Below are 27,784 nucleotides of genomic sequence, written 5' to 3' on the forward strand. Positions count from 1 at the left end.
GCCGCTGTTTAGAAAAAATTTATTCCAACAAAAAGCGATACGAACATTCTTGCTGTTTACCGCCAACATGAAACACTGGATGTCGCTAGGCGCGAATCCGCCTCTATAGCGCCCTTGGATGGCGACCAAGTATATGCACCTCTCTTACGTTTAAGAAAGAAATTGCCTTCCTACACAAAACTTGAACATATGCTGTAAGCTTACAGGCATCTTCAAAGCACACGTGTCTGTTGTTAAAATGGTTAATTATTTAGGTGTCATACAAAATTGGATGCAAGAAAGAGAACAGTACGTGCACATTTACTCAAAACTAATATCAAATAGTAATGCACGTATGCATATATAGATATGTAACATGCATACACGCCCATATCTTTGCGTTACTACGTAAGGTATTATGCTGAGGGACGGTTACGAAGCTGTCCCTTGCAAAGATATCAACCCAGACATGATTCCAAAAGCTTTTTTTTCCAATGTTTGCCGCCGCGTCCAGTTGCTTTGACGATCTAGCACCACCTTAGCGTTCAAAATACACCGAAAAACGTTGCACTCCTCTGATCTTTAAAGACGAATATTCTCTCAATTTTCAATTGCAATTCAACAGTTAGTGCAATGTGGAGAGGCGGCTGCGGAATATGTGCGACTGTACAGCGAAGGAGCCTTGCCACAGTCATGCTGTCACAATATGAACGCGCATTTTTGACCCTCGCGTGGAAGGTTACAAAGTCTCAAGTGACTCGCAGTGCCTTTGGCAACAAAAATGACGAGTCAGGTGCTCTCACTCTCCGCTAAATTGGCTCTAATGGATGTTCAATAAAGTGTGCGTGCTCTGTGAATGGGATGGACTGGGTGGGGGGGGTGGGGGGGGGAAGCTCTCGCATATCTTAAACAATCCTTGTGTATAAATTCTATGGAAAGTTTCACTGAAGGTGGGCGGCGAATAGCAAAAGACACTACGTGCAGCAGCACAGTACTCGCTTCACTCTCTTTTCGCAAATGCAGTGAATCTCTGGAGTGCTCTCATCTTACGTGTGTCATTTTGCTTATAGAAGAGAGTGCAACCAAGAGCGTCGCTCGTAAATATAAAGTTCGAAACGAAGGCCTTTTGGCCAGCCCAATATGATAAAAGCGCAACGAAAATAAATTGTACTCCCTGCGAGCGAGAAGTGCCTTTGATAGAATTGCCTTTGATAGAATTTGACGGTCACGAATTTCCCTGATTAACATTAGCCTAATGGATCCGTTGCATCACGTGAATAATTTGTTTTCCTTTACCTTCTTATGTTGCAGAGTAGGCATTTCTGAGAACAAGAGTATTGCTTTGAAGTAGCTGCATTTGATCTCACTATTCTTCACCTGCACATCGAAGATCACTGCATGGCTAACCTTCTTGTCGTTCCGTCTATTCCTGCTTGCTTCCCTTCCCTTCAAGATCACTTGGTGCGGAGAAGCAAAGCTAACCGTTTTGTTTTTGTTCGTTCTTTGAAGAAAATCAACAACGATACACGCGCTCTTTTAAGAGAAATCGCTGCTTTGTTCCGAAAGTAGACAGTCAATTCCATCGAGCGCGTTGTTGTCGCAACAGCAACGTGTTTTCATTTTGAGTGATTTTCTGTGACCTGTTACTTTCGGCGAATGCTATGCCATAGCATAGACTCACACAAATAAATAATGTAATGTTATAGAATTTGCCCTCATTATGGTGAGTGCGTCGAGAAAAACATAAATTTTGTGGTGGCTCTCAGTCACGTCTTACAGTGAACATGTGCCGAGAGAGGATCATGATGTGTGTCACGTTGTTCTCAAATGAACATGCATTTCTAAAGCTTATTGGCAACGTCTCGCAGACTTTCTGCAACTCTGAAAAAAAAAACAATGAGTCATCATACTCATGAAGCGATTTGTAAAAGAGCGAGACTGTTTCCAAAGTGAGAAATATCAGGTCTTGGCAGTTTTTAACGATGGTCTACATGGTCACTGCGCTGGTTGTAGATTTAGTTCTGTATCTTTTCCGGGTAGTTTGAGAACGCGCTACAGCTGACCATCGGTTTTGAGTTGTTGCAAATCTCTAAAGACGATCTGTTGCATGCGGAAGCCGTTGCTTTAGTGAAACACTGACATTATTAGCAGTGAATGTCTTTCCGGTCGACATCGCTATACTCTTCACATGGTGTCTCAAAATTGACGCAGAGTAAACGCCCAACACTGCTACCACTCTCCTTAGTGAACAGACCTTCAAAACTTACTGAAGCGCAGTAATTTCATCCTTGTATGTTACATATGTGAACGTACATAGTCAAAACTGATACACGGGCTCTTTTGTTCTAATATACGTACCCTCGTGCTCTAATTTACTTGCCCTAATGAAAATAAGATGGGTGGCATGCAAAGAAATGGCATGCAAGTTAATGGGTTAAGGGTGGGCTGACACACTTTATGTGCCCCAAACTGGGGCACTGTCGCGTTTTCGAGCACAGTCTGGATGTAGTTGGTAGGTTCGAGTAGACAGCGTCGCCAGCGGTACTTATAGGCCTGTTTGACCTCCTTTGAATAAGCGGAAAAGGGCAGGCGCCCAAATTCTGCATAAAGTATTCCTCTCGGGTCACATGGCAGACATCCAGATAGCTTCTCCTATAAAAAATATCAGCGCCCATAGCTTGTGTTTACATCGGCTCCATCTTCTCGAAATGTTTTCGCCGCGATTTTCTGTGCATACCAGCCCTAATTTTGTACCATTCGAATCGTGAGACCACCAGGACTCTGTAGATACCAAGTTATCAGGTGGGACATTTAATTTTCCGGTACTGCGACCACTTTTGTGTTACGATCACGCCGTCGCCGCGCTAAGGCTAAGCGCGTGCGCCAGGTGCTCGGCCTACCAGGCTACCTGGCACGTTCCCGCGCGTGTCCGTGCGAGCTCTGCTACGACGCACAAGCCCCTGGCCAAATCTGCGAAGCATGGAAGTCCAAGTATGTGGCAAAGATATTTCCCCAGAAGAGTTAACCGCCGAGATGGGTTGGTGTACCGCCCGTTCCCGTCGGTGTACCGCCCGTCGCCCAGACGAGCAGCGGGGCCGAAAACTATCCCAAGAACAACAACCTAGGACTCAAGACTCTCGCTCTCGCTATAGACCCAGGCAGCAAGTTAGAACTCAGGTTCTCAAGGCCGGGCGCATGCTCCCACTACCAGCAAATGAGATCAAGATCATCGTCAGACCCAAAGGAGCACTCAATATTTCCAAGGTCGGCAGCCCTACAGTGACTGCAGCTATTCTTCAAGCAGCGCAACTTAGCTCAGAAGACAGTCAAAACGACACAATATGCTCGAACAACCAGCAAAACATCATGGTGATCAGCACGCCCAGCCCGCAAAATGCGGACCGGTACGTCAGAATCAAGTCCATCCAAGTCAACGGGGTGACCCACGAGGTCAGCGCGTACGAAGCCGCCCCAGATAATACCACCAAAGGAGTCATCAGAGGCATCCCTCTCACCGATGACGCCAGACAAGTCGCTGCTAACATCATAAATGATCGTAATCCTCTAGCCCTGGCCGCAAAGCGAATCGGTTCCACCACGACCATCATCATTGCCTTCGACGGACCTGACGTACCATACATGGTTCGGTATGGCGCAACACTAATCCCATGCTCCCTGTACCGCAAGCAGATCGATATATGTTACCACTGCGGCCGCCTCGGGCACCGCATGGACGTTTGCCCGTTCCCTAATAACAAGATCTGCCCGGGCTGCGGTGCTCGCAACCCAGATCAAGATCATCAGTGTACACCCAAGTGCATGTTGTGTGGTGGACCCCACCCCACAGCGGACAAAGCCTGTACTGCCAGATACAAAACGCCGTACGTTATACGAAGACGCCTCGGAGAACGCCGAGTAGCACAGCATTCAGCCCTTCATTCAGAAGATTTCCCGTCCATGGAGACCAAGCACCGGTCCCGGTCCCGCTCCGTCTCCAGACTGAGGTCGGATCGAGGTCGGTCCAGATCAAGATCCACGTCGACTCCAGGAGCCAGATATACCTCAGAAAAGGTGAGCTTCGCAGAGGCCCTGACGGGCGTCTCGCGAGAGGGTCACGTTAAATCCCCCCCACTGCCTAAACCCAGCTTAGACAACACAGATAACACAGACATCGAACACCTTAAGAAAGAAAACGCAGTTATGCGTGATTTAATCCAAAAGCTTACCCAGGAGGTTCACAGCCTCAAACAACCCAAAACCCAACCCACACCTAACACCCCAGAACCCGCTACCAGCAGCCAAACCGAAGAACTCTCAAGACCAGCCCCAAAAAAGCGAGCCCTCCAAGAAGGAGCTCAGGGCCAAGTACGCTCCGAAGTCAAGGATATGCTCATAACACTCCAAAGCACGGTGGAAACTTTACAGAATTCTCTAATCGCCCTTATGCACAGAGTCACCACCATGGAAGCTAATATTCAAACCCTTTTCACACAATCCGCTTCCACCGCTCAAACCGTACCCATGGACACCACAGGAACCGTCGCCGCCACCCTGCCACCTGTGGCATCCCCTATCCTTCATCATGGCCCACACTAAAACTGACACAACATTGTGGCAGTGGAACTGCCGCGGCTACCTCCATAAACAACCCGTTCTCCGTCAACACCTCCGTGCTACTTCATGTCAACCCGACGTAATCTTGCTCCAGGAAACGCACAATACTCCGGTCAGCCTTCCAGGATATCACTCTTTCACTGCGAACAACGCTCCACACGGAGTCTCCACACTCGTTCGAAAAAGAATTACCGCAATCGAACACGATCTCAACGATCGGCGCACCGAACACCTCTTCATTGAGTTCATCCCGCACAGAAAACGAAAGGAAGGAATATTTATCCTCAATATCTACAATACTCCATCTCAACGCCATAGCCGATTTCTAACCCTCTTCAAAAAGGCCCTTAACATCGCAGGCAGCGGCCCCCTTATCATCGGAGGTGACTTCAATCTCCCGCACACAGGATGGGGTTACAGATGCAGCTCTGCTGCAGGTCGTAACTTATGGCAAGACTCCCATGATCTCGGGCTTACGCTCATTACTGACCCAGCCTTCCCCACTCGCCTCGGCACTTCTACTGAACGAGACACGACGCCAGACCTCACTTTCACCAAAAACGCAGACAACGCCCATTGGCGCAACACCCAACACGACCTCGGGAGTGATCACTCTATCATCGAAATTACTCTCCCACACCTAACAGCCGTTATGAGAAGAACAAGGGACTTTACTTGGACGGACTGGGATGCGTTCCGTAAACGCCGTGTAACAGCAGCGACGGACACTCCCATTACCGACATAGAATCATGGTCACGTGATCTACTGTCTGATACTAAATCGGCCACCCGCATTATCACAACAGACGCCCCGACTGAGCGCATGGACAGTAGACTCGCCCACCTTATCGAGGCCAAATCATCCATCCTCTCTAGATGGAAGGGACAACGACTCAATAGAAGACTCAGACGGAAGGTTGCACTTCTCAACAAGGAAATTGAAGCACACTGCCGCGTTCTAAGTCACCAACAATGGACAGAGCTCTGTCACTCTCTAGACGGGCAACTCCACCATCCCCGCTCGTGGAAAATCCTCAAACATTTGATTGATAGCACCACCACCCGCTCATATCAACAAGATCGCCTCACCAAGCTTTTATTCACAGAAAGCAAAACGCATGGCCAGGACCACGTTAAGAATAGCTTATGTGAAAAGTACATCCCATCTGGGCCCACTCAGCCTCACGGCCCATACACAGGGACCTCCAACCCTGCCCTTGATGAAGATTTCAGCGTGGCAGAGATTCATGCTGCCCTACATAAGCTGAACAGCCGTTCGGCGCCAGGCCCAGATGGGGTTACGAATAAAACACTAAGAAATCTAGATGACCCCTCGGTGCAACAACTCACCGAATACATCAACAACTGCTGGCGCCAGGGATCAATTCCCCCGACATGGAAAACGGCCAAAGTAATTCTCATCCCGAAACCCGGTAAGCCATCTAGCCTCGCCAATCTCCGGCCCATATCGCTAACTTCATGTGTAGGCAAGGTCATGGAGCACGCACTTCTAACCCGTGTAAACACTCACCTCGAAGACACATGTGCTTACCCCCACTCGATAATTGGCTTTAGACAGCATCTTTCCACCCAAGACGCTATGCTCCAACTTCAGCATCAAATCCTAGATGGCAAATCCCGTCACACGAAGGCGATCTTGGGCCTCGACCTCGAGCGCGCCTTCGATAATATAAGGCACTCCACCATCCTCGAGCGCATCTCCTTGCTCAACCTTGGAGAACGCACTTATAACTATGTAAGGGACTTTCTATCCAATCGGAAGGCCTTCCTGTCGGTCGGAGACATTCGATCAGAGGAACTCTCCCTCGGCAGCACGGGCACACCGCAAGGCTCTGTCATTTCCCCAATACTGTTTAATCTGGTTATGCTCGGACTAGCACAAGAACTACAAAAACTCGACGGCATTGAGCACACCATATACGCCGATGATATTACAATCTGGGCTGCAAAGGGCAGTGACGGCCAAATCGAAACTGCCCTACAAGACGCCATTGACGTCGTAGAAAATTATCTTGAAGGCACGGGACTCCGCTGTTCCCCCGAAAAGTCGGAGCTTCTCCTATACCGACCCACACTCCGTGGACGCCCCCCGCGGGGCTCCACGACTAAACGCCAATACGAGGAAATAGAGCTCAACCTGAGGGATGGCAGACCTATACCCGTGGTCCCTTGCATCCGCGTTCTTGGTATGACCATAGAAGCCAACGGAGCTAACTCTACGGCTATCTCAAAGATCCTTCGACAGACCGCCAATACATCCAGACTGCTGAAACGAGTGACCAACCGGCGAGGGGGTATGAAGGAAGACAGCCTCATCCGCCTTGTCCAATCTTTTATCGTCTGTCACATTACTTATGTTGCGCCCTTTCTCAACTGGTACAAAGCTGAAAAGACTAAACTGGACATCATCATTAGAGGAGCCTATAAGCAGGCCTTAGGACTACCCAACCACACCAGCACGGATCTTCTACTACAATTAGGTATCCACAACACGCTAGACGAGTTAATCGAGGCCCAACGTCGATCTCAACTAGAGCGGCTTACTCTCACGGAAACGGGCCGCAGCATTCTAAACAAGCTTAATATCACCTACCACCGTCAACATGGAGACAAACACCCAATACCACGCGAAATTCAGCAATGGATACACGCCGACCCTATTCCGAAAAACATGCACCCAGACTACAACAAAGAACGCAGGAAGGCACGAGCTACTTCCCTCATCAAAGCTTACGCCAACACAGCGGGTGTCACCTTCGTCGACGCAGCTGAGTACCAAGATGGACGGCGCTTTGCGGCGGTTACCACAGCAGGCGGCTTGCTCCGACATGCTGCCAGCATCATTACAAAAAATGCCGAGACGGCCGAGGAAGTGGCCATTGCCCTGGCCACTCTTGACCCATCCTGTCACACCATACTGAGCGATTCTCGCGCAGCAGTCAACAACTACATCAAAGGTCGTATTTCTCATCAATCACTCCGTATCTTACGACAAGCCCCGCATTCGTCTGAAAATCAAATCACCCTCGTCTGGATCCCAGCACACGCCGGCGTTGTCCACCCGCACCTCACCAACCTCAACGAGGTTACACACTCCGTAGCACGAGGACTAGTCAACCGTGCCGGAGACGGTGCAGGTGCACCCGCAGGGCGCGACCGCCTTACAAGATACAACGACCTTGTAAAGTCATTTTACCTCGCAAGAAGAACCTTCCCCACCCCTCACCGCAAGTTAAACAGGGCACAGGCAACCACCCTTCGCCTGCTACAGACGAATACATACCCCTCCCTCACACGCTATCACACTATATACCCCGACATCTACCCGAGCCAGACGTGCAAGGTCTGTAAAACTGAATCGGCAACACTCCCCCACATGCTATGGGAGTGCAAAGATCAATACCAAGAGCTTAATCCCGTGACCCTCTCGTCGAGATGGCACGCCGCCCTGCGCAGCTCCCATCTCGACGACCAACTCTGGGCGACCCAGCAGGCCTACGAAGCGGCGAAGAGGCAAGACCTCGACGTCCCATCGTGGGAGGCCTAGGCCCAGCCGACAGAACTGCTGGTGTTCATTAAAGTTTACTCTCTCTCTCTCTCTCTCGACTTTACTGCTCTTTTCTGAGTAAGGTAGACGCCGCCAAGAATCGCCTGCGTGAGATTGTTATCAGAAGGACATCACAGTGGTTAGGGCTACCCAATGATAATTGTGCTTTTGGTCGGGCCAGGGCAATTAAGGCGCTTCACCATCCCCAGCCTGCTTTAGGTGCACTTGAGAACGACCACCTTTCTCAGTTAACTGCTTTAAGCCAGCCAACCGCATGATATGACTGTGAATTTCCTAATGTCACCTTCCTATTTCATCCTCCGCCCTCGTCTACAGGGTTTCTTTTGCTGTAATATTATTAAGAAGAAGAAGAAGAAGTTTATTTACCACATAAGTACACTGATATATACAAAGCGGTAGGGATGGCCGGATAAAAGCTGCATAACGGCAGCTTGACTAGTCCTACCTCCCCATGAACAACAGGCAGCAACATGGCAAGATATTCGCAGTACATTCTTGTGGCAAGGTCAATATATACATATTCACAGACGCATATATAGACACACATTTATACATATATATATTTATATATATATATATATATATATATATATATATATATATATATATATATATATATATACATGCATATACGCATACATGTATGCATGAAAAGCAGAAATGACAACTTAGAAATAGCAAAGAAATACTTTTCAACCGACAAACCAAAGAGTTAATTATTCACAGAAATTTTTGCAGTAATGTGCTCTTGGATATATGGCGTATGTTTGCATCATTTAGACTATATTTGTTAAGTGTAGAGGGAAGACAGTAGGAGAGTGCTCGAAGGCCATAGTTAGTCCGAGGGCGCGGGACTTCCCAGTGTTCAGTGTATCGATTTAGGCGAAAAGAAGGATTCCGCTGCAAGTTCGCGATGTTTATGATATGATTAGTACCCTTATTCATGTCACGTTTAAAAGAACACATAAGTTGATACTCATAAAGGCGGTCTACACGTAAAATCTTGAACTTCCGGAATATGTCACGCGTATGTCCATTGTAAGGTAAGTCTGAAATAGCACGTAAGGCATTCTTTTGAACTGAAACTAATTTACCTAATGACTTCTTAGTACTATTTGACCAGACCAGGTTCTCCGTCACCAGTATTTTGTGGTAATTCTCGCTTTCTTCCGGGGAACACTGTTCCCTGCCCGACGGGAATGGAAGTGGAGCCACCCGCACTGCGACCTGATGTAGCGGCGCCCGCGTCGGCAGCCTCAAGGAAGCGGAACAGCATCTCGAGCGACAGCGAGGCTACCCTGATAGACTCGACCGAGAGCGACGACAGCTCCGACGACGACTACGTGACTGTCCTGAGTAAGAAAGCAAAGCGGCGGATGCTTGGGGCCTCTGTGGATACATCTACTATGAGGACTCCTCAAAGTTCGCCAAAGTACACCATCCTTTTCTTACCTGTGCTACCCACCGACAACATGAGGTTCCTCAACAGGCAAGTTGCATCGGTTGAACTCGAGAGACTGTTGCCAAATGGCATTGAGGACGTACGAGTCAACCCTCGGAAGAATATTGTCGCGGTAGACGTCGCCCAAGCGTCGGCGTTAGATTCTCTGCGAGCTGTCACTGTTCTCGGTGGCATGAACGTCCGTACCATCATCCCGATGGGAAAATAGACTACTACAGGCGTCATATATGACATTGATGCGGCCATTTCAGGCGAGGATTTACCACTTTTGATAAAGCCTGCCAATCATGGGACCCACATACTACAGGTGGCCCGTCTCGGAACTTCCAGATGCGTGAAAATTGTCTTTAAAGGTGACTGCCTTCCATCGCATGTGAAGGTAGGTCATTTTCGACATGCTGTCCGGCCCTTTGTTCCCAAGCCGCTTCAGTGCAGAAACTGTCAGAAATTCGGCCACGTGAGCGCCGTCTGTGGAAAGTCTGCTATATGTTCCCGCTGTGCAGCACAACACTCTGCAGGCAACTGCCAGGCAAAAACTTATAAGTGTCCGAACTGTCAAGGGCCCCACGATGCCTCATCAAAGGATTGTCCTAGAGTTAGGCGAGAACTCTCCATCTTGAAGAAAATGGTTAGGGACCGGTCGACCCATCGTGAAGCAGCTGCTGACGTCAGGCGACGTCGTTCTCGTCGCAGACGCTCATCAAGGAATTCTGCTCTCCGCACAAAGAATACGCGTGCCGCACAGCCTCTTGCTGTTGAATCTGCTCCAACCTCAGTGCAGAATGTTTCCAAACCGTGTATAGATAACGGAGCATCTGAAAAGACTGCCGTGAATGAGGAATGGCCCCCACTGCCAAGGATAAGCCCTGTGGAAAAACCCCAACAAGGAAAGGCACCACAATGCTCCACCCCTCACCCAGATGAGCTGACAGAGCATGACCGCCAAATTGTAACAATGCTCAAGTCTTTGATAAATGCGATTCGCACGCTTGTGGGCAACTCGAATACGCCAACAGCTCGAAGCGCAGTTCAAGTGTTGGATGCCCTGAGCCCAGTGCTTGCAAATCTTGCATAAGCACAATGGCTCTTCCACTGCCTTCACTCCGTGATGAAGTGCGTAGCGCGACAATTTTCCAGTGGAATGCCAGAGGACTTAAATCACGGATTTCATGTTTCCGCCAATACGTTTTCACGAACCGATTTCCTGTAGTGGTAATATGTGAACCGAACGTGTCGAAAGCGCTAAGACTCTCTGGATACGAAGCCTTTATGGCGTCAACGTGCGGGCAACCCAGCAAAGTAATTGTTTACATCCGTACAGAACTTACTTACATCCCCCACTCAGTGCAGCCTCATGATGGAAACCAATACGTGTGTCTCCGCATTACAAAGAATAAAGTGGCCTTCACCCTTATCGGCGCCTACATATCCCCATATAGTCGGTTCGACGGCGACCGATTGCGAGACATCCTGACGGCAACTACTGGACCCTGGATTATCACAGGAGATTTTAATGCTCATCACTTGGCTTGGGGAAGCTCCAGAATAGATTCCAGGGGCCGGAAACTTGTGGAATTTGCTTCCGACCATGAACTTTGCATTATGAACGATGGCAGTCCGACGTACTTGCGTGGTGCGAACTATAGCAGTTGCCTAGACTTGACCTTGGTGTCACGGCAACTTGGTCAAAATGTTCGATGGTTCTCTGACATCGAGACTCATGGTAGTGACCATATTCCCACCTACCTAATTATCAATGGATTTGGAAGCTTCTCCTCTTGTACTTCCCGACAAGCATATATAAGGTGGTCAACGTATAAGACAAAGGTGGAAGAGGCATGCAAAGAAGGATTTACCGGCACCATTGAAAACCTTATTACAAGTGTACTGGAATCGTCTAAGTACACATTTACATCTGCGAAAAAACGTACGGATTTTGACATGGAACTTGAGCGACTTCGAACGATTCGCAGAAGAGCCGAGAGGCGATACAGGCGCACGAAGTCAATTAATGACCTTAGAGTCGCTCGACGTATACAGAAGAAAATCCAACGTCGTATGGACAGGTTGGAGGAACAACGGTGGAAGACGTTCTGCGAATCACTTGACCCCCGCAAGCCTCTGTCTATCATATGGAGGACGGTGCGCGGCCTTGGCTCGTCTCCACAGCAACGACACCCATTCTCAGCCCTAGCCCTCCATCAAGGCCGCTCACAGGTCGATATAGCCGAAGATTTCTGTGTGAAGATTGCGAGCAGTGTGGTCACCATCAATAGTGAAATTCTGGGTGAAGTTCCTGCGACACGCTTCCCAGAATTGAATGTGTCCTTCTCACTTGAGGAATTGGACGCTGCTCTGGCCTCATGCAGGCGCTCATCGTCGCCAGGACCAGATGGCATCACCTACGCTGCTTTATGCCACCTAGGTGAAGATGGCCGAAGTAGACTGCTGGAATGTTATAACCAGTCATGGAATGATGGCGTCGTTCCTGAGCGGTGGAAGTCCAGCCGCTTGATACCACTCCTGAAGCCTGGAAAGTCGCCACTTGACCTAGCGTCCTACCGACCCATTGCGCTGTCCAGCTGTGTTGGGAAGGTCATGGAAAGAATGATTCTCACCCGCCTAGAATGGTATCTTGAGCGCCACAACGTATACCCCGATGCCATGGCTGGTTTTAGAAGAGGCCGTTCCTCTATTGACAACGTCATCGACCTAGTCTCGTCTGTACAACAGGAAAAACACCACAAGCGTATATCGGTTGCACTATTCCTCGACGTGAAAAGCGCCTATGATAATGTAACGCATGAAGCCATCCTTGATGCCCTGGAAAATAATGGAATAGGTGGACGCATGTTTCGGTGGATTCGGAGCTATCTATTCAAAAGATCCTTCTTTGTGCACAGTGCAGATGGCCGAACTGCTGACCATTACACTTACCGTGGCGTCCCTCAGGGTGGGGTTCTTAGCCCCACTTTGTTCAACCTTGCAATCCTTGGCCTTGCCGACGTTCTACCACATACAGTAAACCTTTCTATATATGCTGACGACATATGCATATGGGCCTCGGCAGTTACACGTCTCCAGGTGCGTGCACGGCTCCAAAAAGCAGTGACCCTAACATCATCGTACCTGCGTGCGCAAGGCCTCAGCATTTCGACCGAGAAGTGCGCCTTAGTCGCCTTTACCCACAAGCCCATGACCTGGTACCCCATTTCTATTGACCACCAACCAATTTCCTACGCAAAAACTCACCGATTCCTAGGCGTTATTATAGACAGAGACCTTTCATGGAGCCCCCACATCACATATTTGAAGAAGAGGCTTACTTCTATCTCCCACATACTAAGGTTTCTCGCCGGTAAAACGTGGGGCACATCCGTGGCATCTATGCTTCAACTATACAGGACGCTCTTCTTGGGATACTTGCGATACAGCACACCAGTGCTGTCCAATGCTAACAAAACTAACATCCATGTCCTACAGAGCATTCAAGGCCAAGCCCTTCGAACATGTCTGGGGCTACCTCGAAATGCTTCAACCGTGGCAACAATTGCCACCGCGAGAGACCACCCAATAAGGACCTATATAGATATCGACGCGCTCCGGGTGCATGTTCGCCATATATCCCGAGTCCCTGACCACCATCTCGCTCGATTGCCTGAGAAAAGACCCAGGGCAGCGTTCTCCAGATCAATTGCGGCTAACCGGCACTCTTTGTCTTTGAGGCACTCACCCGCAACAAGAACACCATCCCCTATGTGGTGCTTGAAGAAGCCTCCTGTGTACCTTGCTGTTCCAGGAATAGTGAAGAAAGCTAGCCTGACCACCGCGGCTCTCAAGCAGATCACACTGGAACTTCTGCATTGTTCATACTCTAACCGAATTCATGTTTACACGGATGGTTCCGTCTCGGAAAATTCTACGGGCGCCGTTGTTCTACCATCTCAATCGGTCGTCATCAAGTTTACGACATCACACGTAACGACATCTACAGGCTCTGAACTGGCCGCTCTTCGCGCTGCTGTCGAATACATTGAAAAAGAACCGCCCAACAAATGGGCAATATTTTGTGACTCGAAAGCAGCCCTCCAGAGCTTGAGAAGTTTGCGACGTGGCAATTATGAACAGCTGGTGTCACAAATCCACGAAACCTGCCATTGCGCTTCTGAAAGAGGACATAATATCATATTTCAGTGGCTGCCGGGACATTGTGGCATCGTTGGTAATCACCTCGCCGATGACGCTGCCCGACGTGCCCAGGCTGGCTCACCGACACTACTTATACCTTTATCCAGAGTCGACGCTGCAAGAGAGCTTCGCAATCTCGCTCGTACAATCACGTTAGGTTGCTGGCATACACCTCAGAACTCTAAGTGTCGTTTACACAGCCTCGACCCATCACTGAAACTTACATTACCAGCGAACCTTCCACGACGTGACGCAACACTGCTGTGTCGGCTGTGGGTAGGAGTAGCATTCACCAACTCCTACAGCTATCGTATTGGAATGGCGGATTCACCAATGTGCGCGAAGTGCAAGTGTGAAGAGACCATCAGTCACCTTCTGTGCCACTGTTCTCGCTTCGATAATCAACGCGAGACTCTCCAGTGTGCCTTAAATAGACTGGATGACAGGCCATTTACGGAAGCGAAGATCTTGGGGGCCTGGCCTCATAGTTCAATGGCCCAGAAAGCAGTTCGAGCGCTTTTTCGCTACCTGAGGGAAACAGACTTGAGTGCCAGACTGTAGACATCCTATACCTAAGTTCTCTCTCTCCCTCTTTCACTCCCCATTCCCCTCCCCACGTGTAGGGTAGCAAACTGGACTCAGTCTAGTTAACCTCCCTGCCTTTCTGTCTTCCCTTCTCTCTCTCTCTCTCTCTTGACCAGACCAGGTTACAATAGCGCAGGTGAGAAGCAAATAGTGCGTTATAAACCATAAGTTTCTGTGGTATTGGTAGTAGCCTCTGGCATCTGCGCAACACACCTAACGCTTTACTAAGTTTATTTCGTAAGTAATCGGTGTGGTGGTGCCATAGCATCAATTCATGGAAAATAACACCCAATGTTTTTGCTGTAGCGGAAAGTTCTATTTTTGTGTCATTGAGTGTGAGGCATTGGGTTAGATCACAAGGCGTGGACTTCGCTCTAAAGAGGACCGCTTTTGTCTTGGATCAGTTTAACTGGAGAGAATTTTTTACAGACCAGTTATATATCTTGTGAAGTATTTCATTTGCAAAATTGATGGGTTGATCCTCCTTAGTTCCTGAGAAGAATAAACTAGTATCATCTGCGTAAATAATATAGGTAATCGAAACATCAATATTAACAATGTCATTTATGTAAATGATAAATAGAAGTGGTCCCAATATGCTTCCTTGAGGCACGCTTTGCGTAATAAGTTTAAACGAAGATAATTTTCTATTTATTGATACGCATTGCTTTCTATTGGTTATATAACTTCTAATTAAATCTAAAACTATTCCGCGTGTACCATAACAATTCAATTTTTCTAATAGTGTTCCATGGTTAATTCTGTCAAAAGCTTTTGAGAAATCTAGGAATACTCCCAATGTTAGTTTCCTCGCCTCTATATTTTTCAAAATTAGTTCCTTTTGTTTAAGAAGAGCAGTTTCAGTCGAGCAGCCTGACCTGAAGCCATATTGACATGGTGTTAAAACAGAATACTTGTTAAAAAAGGCAGTCATCCTAAGGAGAATAATTTTTTCTAAACCTTTTGAAAACAGTGGAAGAATTGAGATTGGTCTATAGTTACTTAAGTTTTCCCTTTCTCCGCCTTTGTAAACCACAGCTACCCTTGCGATTTTCATCTGTTGAGGAAAAATGCCAGAGGCTAGGGAGATGTTGTAAATGTGAGTGAGGCAAGGGGTGAGCAGGTCAATAACAAAAAGAATTGGTTGTATTTTTAATCTGTGCACATCCTCACTTTTATATCGCCTAAAATTTTTGAACACATTTAAAACCTCAGTGTCATCAGTCTCATCCATATACAAAGAATGTGTAAGGGGACTGGGCAAATACATCAAGGCATCTTGATCATAAGTGCTTTCAACTTGAGAGGCAAAGTAATCATTAAATTTATTGGCGAGTGCTTCATCTTTAAGAACCTCATTACCAACCTTGAGCTCTTTAATAGTACTGGCGGGTCGCCTTGATGATATAACAGAATTCAGCTTATTCCAAGTCTGTTTTGAATCAACGATGCCATCGAACATGGAGTAGTAATAGTCGCATTTAGCTTGTTTTTGCAGCTTAGTCAGGTTATTTCGATATTTCTTAAACCGCTTCAAATCATCTGGGTCACGGCTATTCAAAAACGCATGGTACAGCCTATTCTTTTCATTTATCATTTTGATTAGCTTAGAGGAGATCCATGGCTTGCGAGCGTGTTTAGGTTTTTTACGTGCCTGTAAGGAAAGTGTTTTTGGTATACTGTGCACACGATCTTAATGAAGCGGTCATAGGCGCTATCAGGTGATGAAGAGGAGAGTATGTCATCCCAGCTCAACGAGCTTATTTCGTCACGAAAGCAAGAAAGAGATTGTGAATTAATGTCTTGGAAATAAATGTCTGATTTCACCGGGTGCCTCTGTTTAATTTCAACCGTAGTAATTAGGCAAATTGGTAAATGATCACTGATAGCGATACTTATCGGACCATGGTGTAGTAGGTTAGCAGAATTTGTTATAAATAGATTTATCAAGGTGGCTGTAGCAGCTGTAATGCGAGTTGGGGTAGTTATAACATTTGAAAGGCCATGCGAAAGAAGTAGATTTGACAGGTCAGTTTGTTTGCTAGTCTTTGTGATCATGTCAATGTTGAGGTCACCTCCGAGTACTAATGTATAATTATTTTCATTAACAAACCAAAAGAATTCATCTAAATATTGAAGAAACTTGTTGATGTTGCCGTGAGGAGGTCTATACACAACAGTAAATAGAGAGTTTTCGAATTTTAAACACAGAATTTCAATGTCTTCACAGCATCGAGACCATTCATCAATATACTGATAGCCAATACTTGTTTCCACATATATGCAAACACCACCGCCTCTAGTTTCTCTATTTATATAGGCCACATTATACCCATCAATATGCACAATATCGGTTTCATTGCAGTACCAAGTTTCAGTCAACATAATGACAGAAAATTTAAATTTAAATTCATCTAGAAAATTCCACAATTCGTCTTCTTTAGAACGGGCTGACTGTATGTTCATATGCAGGAAACTCAGAGTCGATAGGCGCTGATGCGCAACAATCGTGCTTAATTCAGAGGGACTAGTACATTTCAGAGCCATTTTGAAACTGAATTCTCAGGAAAGAAAGACAGCCATTGCAATGTAGAAACAGTGCCGTTGGCATAGACGAATAAGACGTTATATATGCAAGACCAACTGCTGAAGAAAATAATAAGGGGAATTTAATTTTTACAAGATTAATTACAGATTAATTACAAAGATATAAACACAGACATGGTTTCAAACATTTCTTTATGTTTACGGCCACGTCCAGTCACTTTGACAAGATAGCACCACCTAAGCTGTTACAGCACCACTAATGCTGTAAATATTAAGCAAGTACTTCGCAGTAATATCGTAGCCGCTTTCTTAGAGCTGCAATCAGCACCAACTTTGTGATGGATCCAAGTACTATTGGCTTCTTCAACAATGCTAGAGGCTTCTTTTTTCGAATCGGCAGTAGGACAATTTGATATATGTATAGATAAGTGTTTGTGTGGGTGCACAGAACATCACGGCAACGCCGGAAATTCGCCTGTAGAGTCCACGTAATTGCTTTCGCGGTAATATTAAATTTGCGAGGGAAACGGTGCAGAAAATTATCTTGGTGGTGACACAGAACTTGTGACCGAACACCGTACGTCTCGTAATGGCGTATTGTACTAGTTCTTGAACAGCTTGGCTAATATAAGGCGGAACAGACTGTGTGTATACAAGAATAAGTCCCTCGGCACACCGATCCAGCTGTGATAGCCATATGAATGTGCCATGAATCGGGCCCCATATGAGGCAGGATGCAAAGCAGGGTTCACTTTAAGAAGGTAACGTACGATATGTGGCAATGATACATTATGTTGATGGCTTGTCCCTTGGTAACACGAATGAGACACACAATTGTGGAAAAGGTTCATCACGGAAATAAAGATAAGCGCAGGCCGGCTTCAATGAGCAAACCAACCAAATACTAACACATACCAGATTCTGGTTTTCCCTTGTCTTCGACAGTTAGCAATGTTGCGCAAGCAAAGGAAAATTACAAAAGCTTGTTCATTACCAGTGGTATGCCTCTCGGCACGCGATATCTTATACCAAGTGTTTTATAATTCCACATTAGCTCACGCCCGCTTTGTTGTTGCCAGCACGGCTTCACAACTAAACGGCACTTACTATACGGTTGTGAAATTTGGGTGTCACTAGTGGCACTAGTAGGGATCGCTCGCGGTGGCAGAAAGGTAAGAAAAAAGCTGGGTAACGCGTGAGCTTGAATCTCCATGGCCAAACGCCCCTAGTGTGTATGAGGTACTCACGGAGGCAAATAAACAAAGTTTGGCACTAACCAAACGACGATGATGGACGATGATGGCTTGGCCTGCGACTCTGTTGGCTAGCCACTATTCCACGCTACCGCACCCAACGACAAAAATAGGCGGCGCAGACGTCCCTACTCGTACATCATCATCATCATCATCATCATCATCATCATCATCATCATCATCATCATCATCATCACTAATCACTACAAGATCGCATGCGATACGGGTGCTGACACAACAGAAGCGGTGGACCAACTCACGTAAGGGTATCAGCTACATGAGAACGCTGACCGCTAAGTACGTGTATTTGCATCAACTGCTTTGCAATTTTGCAAACGAATCACTTTTTACAGAATATGATGTTGTAGAGGCAACAATATATTCATTGATTACGCATGTGTGTGGACCTTTCTTAGCTTGTCGCGTTTGCAAAATTGCGATCACTTCAAAAACTTAGAAAGTTAGAGGCTAACAAATAACCCGACAACAGCACCCGAAGCAGGAAGGACGAAGACCAGACGAATCCGTGTTGTCTACCGTTCCCGTTGCATCTGAACATTAGGATCACCAGAGCTTTCTCTGGAAAACTCTATTGGCGGATTAAAAGGTAAAGACGTGTACGACGCGGATCATTTAATTCCGGTACAAAAATAATTGTGAAAAAGAGGAAGAAGAATGTGGTACGTAAACATTCAGCGTATATCAGCATTCGCGAGCCATAGTAATGCTATCCTCGTCCTATAGCGCGAAAAGCAACAGGCTCGGCTTTGGGGAAGCGTGCCTCTGACTTGAACATTCAATATCCTACCGCTATTACGAAGTGAGATCCAGTGCTGCGATTTGCAGATAGCGCGTTTTTCTGCAAGTGGTAATACCGACCGGATTGCTGCCGGCTCTTCTTTCCCGAACGGTTGCGCTTCGGTAAAATTGCCTCCAAACCGCCATTTTCGCATCATATAAGCAAGCGGGCTGCCCAATGGTGGCTGGTTGTTTGCTATGATGGCGAGCAAGACAGCTGCTTTTTTTTTTATATGTAAATGCTGTTTCTCTTCTTAGAGGGGAAGACAATAGAACCCCACCGCTATTGGCGCAAACACTCTGAAGCGGACCCAATATGCATTCAGAGCAGCAGTCTTGATAAAAAAAGATAATGCAGCACGTGGAAAAATGAATTCGGTGTTACTTTATCATTTATGCACAGAATCACTCCCGGGCGAAAGCTTTCCGTTTTTGCGAGCCAATTTAACTTTCAAGTTATCTTTAATAAAAAACTTTCCCTCGAGCCATTTCTTCTATTTCGCTTCTACAATACAATCAAACACCTGTGCAAGGAAGGCCTCTACAATGGCTTGACCTGCGTAAAGAAGGATTCCGTATGTCCAGGGCAATTTCCTACCTTTCGTATGTATTGTGAACGCGTCTACAGCGAAGACCACTACAACGAATTTGCCTGCACACAGAAAGAACTTTAGGCGCGCCCGACGGCTGATTTGCTGCTTTACAACGAACGCACGTAGGTTTGCCACGACGGCTCTCTGCAGCCACCACTCTAAACGCGCGTGGCGCCCTCTCAAGACGCACTGTAGCGCTTTTTAGGCGCACTCAAGGAGAGAACCGTTGGCCGAGAACGTTGCAATCCTGCTGCATAGGCTCCAGGCACCGTTCAGGTCGGGCACCGCGTATTGCGAGTCGCAGCTGAAAACGATGGTCTCGACGGAACTGAGGACCTGCGACGAAGTTGGGGCGCCATTATGGACGAGGAGGAGGCGAAGGTTGGAGAATGCAGGAGTCATTGAGAGCCTGCAAAGCAACCGAAAATTTGACAAGGGTAGAATTAATGGCATTGAACACTTTCTGCCTTGCGCTGCTCCCAGACTTTGTCGAGGTACGTGCCCTTCAGCCTAGATGCTGTAGCGTCCGTCGCACCTGCAGTTTTTGTTTCACAACGTGGGAAGAAGGAAATATTGCTTTATTTCAGGTGGCATGGTGCGCGATCTTTACATCGAAGTAACCTGTGTAGCGAACCATGTTGAAGGTCCCGTGCGCTTTGTTGTAAAGCGTTATACTGTGATTCAGAAACGAAGAAATGCTCCGAGTTTTCATTGAATTATGGAGTTCACCCCATTTCAATTAATGTTCTTGAATTTGTTAGAGAAACCTTAATTCGGCCGAGTCTAAACAGCCGGTATTGCCGTTCAACGTCTGAAGAACTAAGAAAAATGCAGAAAAATTGGTCAGTTTAAAAAACATGAAGCGGAAGTTTACAAAATCCATACACGTTGAAGAAAAGCCAATGTCGCATTTGTATAAGTTGCATTTTTTTTTTAATCGGGAAGCGAACAGATATGATGTATGATTTCACAAATTCTACCAAATGATTGCAATCTTTCTCACGGATTTGGAAAAGTCGTACTCACGAAATCCTATTCACCAAATATTCATCCTTTTTTATGCTAAATTATGATATATGCACGTCTTGCATAAAAATAAGTCAAATAGAAATGACCCACTAGAAAAAAAAACATTTGTTGCCTACAGTTGTTGCATTTTAACTTTCAGGTATAACTTTCACTTTATAAGATTGAAATTGTTGAAACATCCACGTTGGTTCATTGGATGCCAAGCAAAACGATTTTTGATAATTTGTTTATAGGTATGCGCCCATTAGAAAACATTTGTCTTATGACGACCCTTTTCTTGAGGTATTCTTTTCCTTTTTTTTTTAGGGTGATGGTGCAGTGGTTGCATCAAAGTGTAGGATCGCGCAAGAAGACGCTTGTTTGACCTTCCCGCGATGTTTACAACTTACGTTACTGTCCCGAATTCACGTAGTTTTTGTGCCGTGTCAACTTCGAGGCCGACCCGCCGTGGTTGCTTAGTGGCTATGGTGTTGAGCTACTAAGCATGAGGTTGCGGGACCGAATCCCTCCCACGGCAGCCTCATTTCGATGGGGGCGACATGCGAAAACACCCGTGTACTTAAATTTAGGAGCACGTTAAAGTGCAGTATGTACAAATTTCCGGAATCTCCCGCAACGGCGTGCCTCAAAATCAGATCGTGGTTTTGGCGCGTAAAACCCCATAATTCAAAATCTTCGAAGCCAGCTTAAATGAGAATATGAATATGGAACGTCATCAGATTGATAACCTTTCTCACCGAGTCTTTTTCATTGTTTTCTTCGTGTTGCGGTTACAAAGTTACTACATTCTTGCTTCTGCAAGAAATTAAACCCTCCAATTTCGATACAATATGCATCACGAACGCTGCAATACTAGTAAGTTTCATTCCGGATGTTTTGTGATTTCTTGTGAGGTCATGCTTAGCAGATATTTCCTTAACCGTTCAGATTATGAATTTTTCTTACCGACATGTCTAACAGATTGTTTATGAACGCTAGTATTCATTGAAGGGAGAAATCAGAATACTGGGAAATATGCAAGTCTAAAAGTGCATCGTTGAATAACATATATAAGCTACTTTTTGACAATTACATGTTCGAGGTAGTCAATTTGTGCTACCAAAACACAGCTTTTATTTGGCGCCATTTGCACCACGATTCTGACAGCGGCATTTAGGATCCGTGTTATTCGACACTGAAGTAATATTTGTCACTTAAAGAAGATTAAGTTACTAGTAGAATGCATACGTTCCATTAGCGCTTAATTGCGCGTTTATACAAACTCAGTGGAAATTCTCCGCTGCTGGCCGTTCCTCACTAAGTGCTTATTTTTGCTAGCTTTTCTCAAACTTCTGCTAACTTATCCGTATTTTTTCCGTCCTGGAGTCATTTTCATTGGGCGTGATGAAGTAGCTGGTCTGGAGATATTCGTCGCGTGCCCTAATGGTTTTTTGCCAGACCTGCTAGGATAAAAAGAGCTTGTCTGCTTGAAAATGAATAATATTAAAGAACCGCGAAACAAAGACACTAAAATTAAGCTGTTTTTAGATTTTACCAAACATTTACAGCGCTAATCGTGAAAGACTTTTAGAAAAAGTAAGTAGGTTACTAAAGAGTGCGAGGGAACGCATTTATATTTAATTAAAATTGTCTCGGCAACTATTAGCAGTCGATAGGGTACTTCCTGTGATAAAAGTCAGTCAGCGTTGTGTGCTGCAGTCAAGCATTCTTTTCCCAACCATTCTCTATATTTTCATCATTGACACTGTAGTATTTGTCGCAATACGCCGAGACGTTCTGCTAGAAACATATATTCAACGGAAAACAAAAATAAGGGCAAAAATCACGCGGACACATGAACAAGACCAGGGTGCTCTCTCGGTTCATGTTGCCCTGGGTGGAATCGATTTGTCTGCGCAGTAAATCACGATAACTAGCTCACAAAGATGTACTCAGTCCAGTTTTAGTAGACTTAAAGAAATACCCACAAAAATAAAGAAACAACCGTGTGGTGTGACAGCTGTCGACATCGCTCAATTGGTGTAGCGTATCGAACGCATGACGCGAAGGTCGCGGGTTCGTCTAAGAGAGGGGCGGAAAGCTGTCCTCTCCTTCCACTGCATTATCCACTTTTCCTTGTGAATTCTAGATTTCAGCTTAAAACGCAGTTAACTTCACCAGTGCTCTCCTTCGCGTCACTGTCTCTTCATATGACTTCTCTGGCTTCGTATGGTTCTTATATAAGGTCAGGCCACTTCGTTGTGAATACCAACTATGCAGAAACCAACAAGGTGTACGACGAAGTTTTCTGAAATGGAAAATACGCTTTTCCCTATAACCTATCGCGGTAGTTCGGTGGCAATGCTGTTCCACTGCTAAGCACGAAGATTTGCACCCACGTCATTCGCATTCCAGATGGAGCACAATGGAAACACCCGTCGTGTGCCAACAATTCATTGAACGTTAAAGAACCCCGAACGACCAAAATTTGCCCGGAGGTCACCACTGGGACGCCTGTGCGTCGCCGTTGTACATGTTGAGCGCGATACCTCAATTTATGAGTGATAGCTTCTAGAACTCCAGAAGAAATTCAGTTTGGCCTAGTTGGTGTTTACTGCATATCATATTGACCGCAAATAAAGACGGTGACAGCCGAAGAGAACACAAAAACAACACGGGCGGTAACGTTAAACTGGTTCATTCACGGCAGCCCGTGGGTAAATATCGTCTTGTTTTTGTGTTATTTCCGCTGTTCCCGTCTTTATTTGCGGTCAATATGTTATGTAGCTTCTAGAGTTGTTCTGGGTGATTGCGTTTAAACATTAAGCAGCCCCCTTTGGCGAGTGAATTTCCAGGACAAAATTCCCTGTAACACGCTTGAGTTGTTCCCACACTGTGCGACTAACCCGTGCTTGGGCAGTACATTTTCAAACATGGAAAATAGTAGCTGGGAAGTCCGAGTGAAAAAAAAAATTCAAGTCATCGAAGCACGTACGACAGATATGCTGGCAGAGATTTTCTCGTTCCTGATGTAGAGAATATGGAACCCAGGCGCAATGCTGCTGATTGAAGTCGCTACGACAACGAACATGAGCTAACAAAGTAAATTGCGTGTTTCGAGAGATTCAGACTCGAACCATATAAAAAAATAAAGACATTGCGGCATGATTGCTCGCCATTTTATGCCTTTGCGTCGGCCATGAAGATCAAATGCAAAGTGGGAGCATTCTTTTTTAAGTTTTGTTTTATGCGAGATTGATGTACTATTCAAGTGAATCGGTAAACTGAGTTCAATACAGAAGTCATTCTGTTCACTATTGATTTCTGTCTTCTCCCTTGTATAGCTTCAGTACTTATCGATCAGCGCCGCTTAAAAGTTTCACACTTATTTTTTTCTTAGCGTGCTGTTCACACTGCACGATAATCGACTGAACACGACGGAACTTTGGCGAGTGATGTTCTGAAAGAAAAAAGCCAGTCCATCAATATTTGCTTTCTCGTACTTACGCGTTTTTTTTTACTTATGTCGCTTAACGCTCTTGTTTCTTGGTCATCTTGGCCATGGTTTACTTATTTTGTCATTTGGTTTGGAAATCAGACAGGTTCGCTTTATTCGTATTAAGTGCCACAGTGGATGCAAGGGCTGCCAGCAGAGGAAACCCGAGTGTGTCTCTCTCCTTACCTATTATTTATTTATTTATTTATTTATTTATTTATTTATTTATTGTACATACTCTCAATTCCACGTGCGTTGTACAAGGGAGTCGGGTATACGTGCATACGACCATAACAAAATTACTTAGGGTAATTTATTTATTGTTAGAGATCATTTGCGCCCAAAATGTATGGCAAAACTTGGTTGTCAAAAGACAGAAGAAAAAAGACGCTAACGAGCGAAAGCGATAAAGAAAAGGAGCGTTTAGGTTCGGCCACAAATATAGTGAACAAAACTTACGTGCTATTGTAACAATTGATAAAATGGAAAGTTTGACCAAAAAGTACGCAGTACGGCAGTGTGACTGTATAGCCATATAGAACATTGCGAAGCTGTATACAAGGCTGCGAAAAAGAAGAACGCTCGTTATTCAGTTCTTGTCGAACTTTGAACAAACCACACATGGTTCCCCTCATTTCAAAGTTTTCGCATCATGACGAACCTTGGTCGGTACAGCTGCATTTTTACCTATGTTTACCTACGTCTAACTGTCCAGGTTTACCAGGTGCATGCGTCGAGCTGCACGTTTACCTGAACCTAGAGATTCGTTTAGGCGTATTGCCGTAAGAACTGTTTCGGCTTGTAAGTAAAGTAACTTTGCACGTTGTGCCGTGTTCAATAGTCATCCGCTTGGTGGCCAGCTAGCGCCGAGCATCTACCATGACTAAAAATTGTGTGCTCACTCGATGCGCTTCTACGCCGCAGTGGTAGGGCAGTCCCGCCTCTGCGACTGCATATCGATTACGTGGGTTCAACTTCACTGCCGTTGCAATGTGGCGTACTTCTTCTTTGAAACGAGCAGCTTTCTTTGCATCTTTCGCGCGTTTTGGGGGCTGTGGGAAGCCGGAGTTACTCCACCAACGCTATAAGGCGCCAGTGCAAGTTCACGTACTCTCTCGCTATGTGGCTTCGTTGCGAGTTCGCTATCGAAGTTCACTGCCCAACTCTTACACGAGAGCTGCCATTTGGTATTGCCGGCGTACCGCAGCTTCGCTCAGGCGAATTTCCACGCTGCTTGAGATCTGCATAATTTTAAAAGGAACGGTCGGAGGGAGTATCCAGCCTCCGTGACGTGCATGATCGAAAAAGAAAGCGCAGGCGTGCAGCCCTTGTCTTCGCCGTCGTCGTCAGGTTGTCTGATTCCATTGGTCATGCATCTTGGTCATGCTGCTATCACTGCCGTGTCGTCATCATCTGCATCGTCTTCATTTTATCGTCGTCGTGCTGCGACGCCGCCGCCCCCACATTATCACGCTGTCGTGCCATCTGCCAAACTAGATGGACGATAATTTCTACCTCCGTCATCAAATAGTTAACGTTATCGACGCCGGCAGTAAGCTTCGGAAATAATTCCTAGTGCCTCCATTTACTCTCTTCACTTCTGACGATCATAATCGATGGTTTCTGCAACAACATTTTTTGCTCTCCTAGAAATAAAATTTTATTCCCCGAAATATTATGAAAATTTCTGAATTAAACAATTGTCTATTTTACTAACTATGCCCCCGGGTGATCTATCGTATTAAAAAAAAATACAAGTCTCAGATCCCATCGAATTCGTTAAATCTAGGCTTAGCTGTACCGCAGATGGCTCTAACGTTTCAAGACGGTGCGATGCAGATACAATTCGCTAATGTCGACAATATTGAACTGAGCAGTATAACAAAAACACACCGTTGTTCATGCTTTCTTCGTTCTGCTTGGTACCCATAGATTGCGCGAACGACCTCGCAAGCCCTGGTACTAACGGAGAACGGTACGCCCTACTCAGAGCTTCTTATTGTTCTTTCCTTCGTTATACTTGATAAGAACGAGGCCCCTACGTTCAAAGAAGTACTTATCTTAGAACTGTTCGTAATAGCAGATGTGAGCTAATTTCAATATTTAACATAGAATTATCTAATGGGTTGGCAAAAAGCTAACTCCAGTTTAGAACGAAAACTTTCTAAATGAAAACCCCCAAGGGTATATTACACGCTTCGATATATATTCTCTTGCAAGGGCAGTAAATCTGATGGATACTCTTATTTCAGGTGCTGCATTCTGCCCATCAAAAGGAGCGCACACCAACGCCCCCATTCGTAAACGTAAAGCTGGCGAGGAATGTTCTATTTTTAGGCGCAATATGCTTGAAGTGCACGCAACTCTAACCCTCTGGCAGCAACAGGCAAATATGTGCACGCGACAAAATTCGTGACACCGAATTCTTGGGCATAACATTAGCCTAATGCATCCACGTCCCATCATCAAGAAGTCATCCACTTTGTTCTTTTTTTTTTCAAGGTCGATGTTTTTGAAGAACAAAAGTATAACATTGTATTGGCCTCAATTCAGTCCGTGTTTTCTTCAGCTGAACATCAAAGACGTACCATTTTCTTCACTGATTTTAACGAAACCTTTTTACTGTATTGAGAATCTTTTATTTTACAAAACAGAGATTTTTGCATTCTGGAAGCAGTCACTCTCGTGTGCCGAAAGCAAATAGTCAGTTCCATCGTCCGCGTGGTTGTTGTCACAGCGAGGTCTTTTAGGAATCAGCTATTCCCTGCGACTTGATTCCTTCTACGACACCTACTCCAAAATGCAAACTTGTTGAATAAAACAATACAATCTGATGGGATTTCTTCCCACCCAGCCAAATTCACCGAAAAAAAAACACGCAATTTTTTGTAGTGCTTCTACGCCATGGCTTGTAGTAGGTATTCGGCAAGTAAGCGAAAATCCTGGCGTCTGTCCGCTTGCTGTCGAATAAAAGTACATTTCGAATTGGTTGCTTGCAACATCTTCCCGGCTTTTCGCAACTGTAGAGCAAGACATGAAGAATAATATTACCATTCACATCATTTTCTAAAAAGAAGTAGCAAAATGGCGTCTGAAGTTAGAAATATTGAGCCTTGGGAATGTTAAACAACAACTTTTCACAAGGTTTCTGTTCGTTAAAAATGTAGTTTTTTTTTTCTTTTCATTTTTTTAGATGGCACAACAAGTGTTGACCTTTTTAGAGTTGTAGAAGGTGTTCAGTAGCACTCCGCGCCTACAGATGCCTTTGCTTTTGTGAAACACTGACATACTTCTCAGCAGCGAGGATCTTCCTATAGTTAACCTCGCTGGCATCTTCACGTTCTCTCTTACGAATGGCCCGCTATGAATATACATCACTGCCCCGTGTGAACCGACCGTCACAACTTTCTGAAGCGCCACAATTTCATTCATGTTTGTTGCAGGCAAACATATACAGCCACAACTCATACACGGGCTTCTGCATTCTAAAGTACTTAAACTTAAAGAAGCTGGAACTTGTTGCCTGCAAAGCAATGACGGGAAAGTTACCTGTGTGCTAACGCACGGTATGTATATCAGTAGTACTCGTGAACTGATGAGCTCGGACACTGTCATTTTTCACCCCATTGCAGCTACTCGACACGCTAAGTGTAGCACTTGAAAGGGTCACCA

At 45.7% G+C, this 27,784-nt stretch overlaps 1 protein-coding gene across 19 annotated transcripts in view; it reads left to right on the forward strand.

Moving 5' to 3' along the window:
* Positions 1-27,784, forward strand: part of LOC129384282 (uncharacterized) — a 667,107-nt gene that overhangs the window by 448,097 nt on the left and 191,226 nt on the right. The window contains exon 1 of one of the 19 annotated variants that reach the window (XM_072290012.1): positions 27,024-27,678. The exons of the other annotated variants lie outside the window; for them this stretch is intronic. The gene's annotated coding sequence lies outside the window, so the exon portion shown is untranslated. Of the gene's footprint in view, positions 1-27,023; positions 27,679-27,784 lie in introns of those variants that run through there. 19 annotated transcript variants of the gene reach the window in all.

Source organism: Dermacentor andersoni, chromosome 8 (genome assembly GCF_023375885.2).
Source record: "Dermacentor andersoni chromosome 8, qqDerAnde1_hic_scaffold, whole genome shotgun sequence".
Classification (NCBI taxonomy): Eukaryota; Metazoa; Arthropoda; class Arachnida; order Ixodida; family Ixodidae; genus Dermacentor; species Dermacentor andersoni.